Consider the following 2,377-nt stretch of genomic DNA (forward strand, 5'->3'; position numbering starts at 1 on the left):
CCATCTTGAGCCCTTCCTGATGCGCAGCCCAGGCAAGTTGTGCGCACCAAGGTGCCCACCCTGGCGGAGGTGCGCGCCCGGGGCAAACCGGGCTCCGACTTCGTGCACTGCATGGTGCCCACCAAGGCGCGCAACCCAGCCAAGGTGCCCACCGCAGCGAAGGTGCACGCGAGGTGCGCACCCGAGGTGCACACCCGGGGCAAACCGGGCTCCGACTTCGTGCACGCCGCACCTTGGAGCACACTTCAGAGCGCTCCTTGGTACGCACCAGGGCGCGCAACCCAGCCAAGGTGCTCACCCCGGCGAAGGTGCACGCGAGGTGCGCACCCGGGGCAAACCGGGCTCGGACTTCGTGCACGCCGCACCTTGGAGCACACATCGGAGCGCTCCCGGGTTCGCACCAGCATTGCGCACCTTTGATGCGCTGCCTTCACTAATTTCCAGAAAAGGCAAAAAAAAGAAAAAAATGAGATTTTAAAATTTCCGTTTTGAAAGATAGTGAAAAAAACGGAACGCGGGTGCCATCTTGAGCCCGCCCTGGTGTGCAGCCCAGGCAAGTTGTGCGCACCAAGGCACCCACCCTGGCCAAGGTGGGTCACGGGGTGGGTCCTAGGGTGGGTAACGGGGTGGGTACTAAGGTGCGTGCCAAGGTGGGTCATAGGGTGGGTGCCAAGGTGGGCACCAGGGTGGGTGTGCACCAACCCTAGCCAGGGTAGGTCACGGGGTGGTTGTCGGGGTGGGCGTCAAGGAGCCAAGGTGGGTGGCAAGTAGCCAAGTTGCGTGCCAAGGTGGGTGTCGGGGTGGGTGCCAAGGATCCAAGGTGGGTGCCAAGGAACCAAGGTGGGTGTCTGGGTGGGTGCCGAGGTGGGAGCCAGGGTGGGTCCCAAGGTGAGTGCAAAGGTGGGTGCCAGGGTCAAGGTGAGTGCCAATGTGGGTTCCAAGGTGCCAGGGTCAGGGTGAGTGCCAATGTGGGTTCAAAGGTGCTAAGTTGGGTGCGAGGTTGGGTGCGAGGGTGGGTGGGTGCCAAGGTGTGCTAGGTGGAAGCCCGGGTGGGTCGGCATCCCATGGGTGTCGAGTTGGGTGCCTGATGGGTGCTTCTTGTCAAGTTTTAGTCGTCGGGACTCATTTCGAGCCTTAGAGGTCGTTTCTTGTCCGGTTGCCCTGTCTTCGACCTGGGAACCCAATTTTGGTCCTCGGGTCCCATTTTTTTTTGTCTCGCATCCCACTTTTGGCCTGTGGCCTTTTCGGGGTCGATTCTCGTTTTGGGCATCAGAGCATGTTTCTTCTCCTAAAACCCAATATTTGTTTATTAAGTCTCGGAACACATTTTTGTTCTCGTGGACCCATCATGGGTCTTGGAACGCATTTGTGGTCCTTGGGTCCCATTTTGCATCCCGAAACTTGTGTTTTGGTGCTTGATCCCTATTTTGGGTGCCCACCTTGCACCAAGTGCGCACCCGGGGCAAACCGAGCGCCTTGGTGCACCGGGGCAAGATCGAGCGTGCACCCGAGGCGCCCCGAACATGCACCAAGGTGCACTCGGCCCACATGTGAGCGCAGGTCGTTGCGCCCGAGGTGGTGTGTGGGCACCGCGTTGCAGACGGGACACTGCACGCACACGACGCCCCCTCCAGGTGCACGCACGTAGGCCGGGCCGGGTGCACACCCGACGCCCTAGCAAGGTGCGCGCACCCGGGCAGGGCTCACACTTGGCGAACGGGGCGCACTTCGCGAGGGAGGGTGTGCACCTCGACGGGGGTGGGTGGTCGGGGTGGATTCGCACGTGGGTCGCGGTTTGCTAAGTACACACTGCGACAAGCTCATAACGGGTGCGATCATACCAGCGTTAGTGCACCGGATCCCATCAGAACTCCGCAGTTAAGCGCGCTTGGGCCGGAGTAGTACTGGGATGGGTGACCTCCCGGGAAGTCCCGGTGTTGCACCCTTTTTTAGTTTTTCGCCGGGCGTCGCAATGCTATTTGAATAAACCTTTTGCCCGTTTGCGTTCTCGTCGGGGCCGGGCCGGGCCGGGGTGCGCTGCCCGCACTACCGCGCGCGCGGGGGCGACACCGAGCGCGCACCCGAGGCGCCCCGAGCACACAGGCCACGGTGCAACCCGGGCGTTGTGCGCGCACCCCGGTGCGCCCGAGGTGCTGCGCGCGCACCCAGGTGAAATCGGTGTGCACCTCGGCCAGTGCGCGCTCGGTCGAGTCGCGCACGTTGGCCAAGGTGCACGGTGATGTTTCTTACTCTAAGGTTCCGCACCAGACGCCCGGGACAGGTGAGCGAAGCTGGGCGGGGCCGGGTGCGCGGCCGGGGCAGGTGCACGCAGCTGGAGAGAGCTTTGGAGCACACTTCGGAGCGCACCAATGATGCG

At 62.6% G+C, this 2,377-nt stretch overlaps 1 non-coding gene across 1 annotated transcript; it reads left to right on the plus strand.

The window, feature by feature from the left end:
- Positions 1-1,827: 1,827 nt before the first annotated feature.
- LOC131868128 (5S ribosomal RNA) lies at positions 1,828-1,946 on the plus strand. The gene has a single exon (XR_009366620.1). It is a non-coding gene; the product is annotated as a 5S ribosomal RNA (ribosomal RNA).
- Positions 1,947-2,377: the final 431 nt, after the last annotated feature.

This window comes from Cryptomeria japonica, unplaced genomic scaffold (genome assembly GCF_030272615.1).
Source record: "Cryptomeria japonica unplaced genomic scaffold, Sugi_1.0 HiC_scaffold_196, whole genome shotgun sequence".
Classification (NCBI taxonomy): Eukaryota; Viridiplantae; Streptophyta; class Pinopsida; order Cupressales; family Cupressaceae; genus Cryptomeria; species Cryptomeria japonica.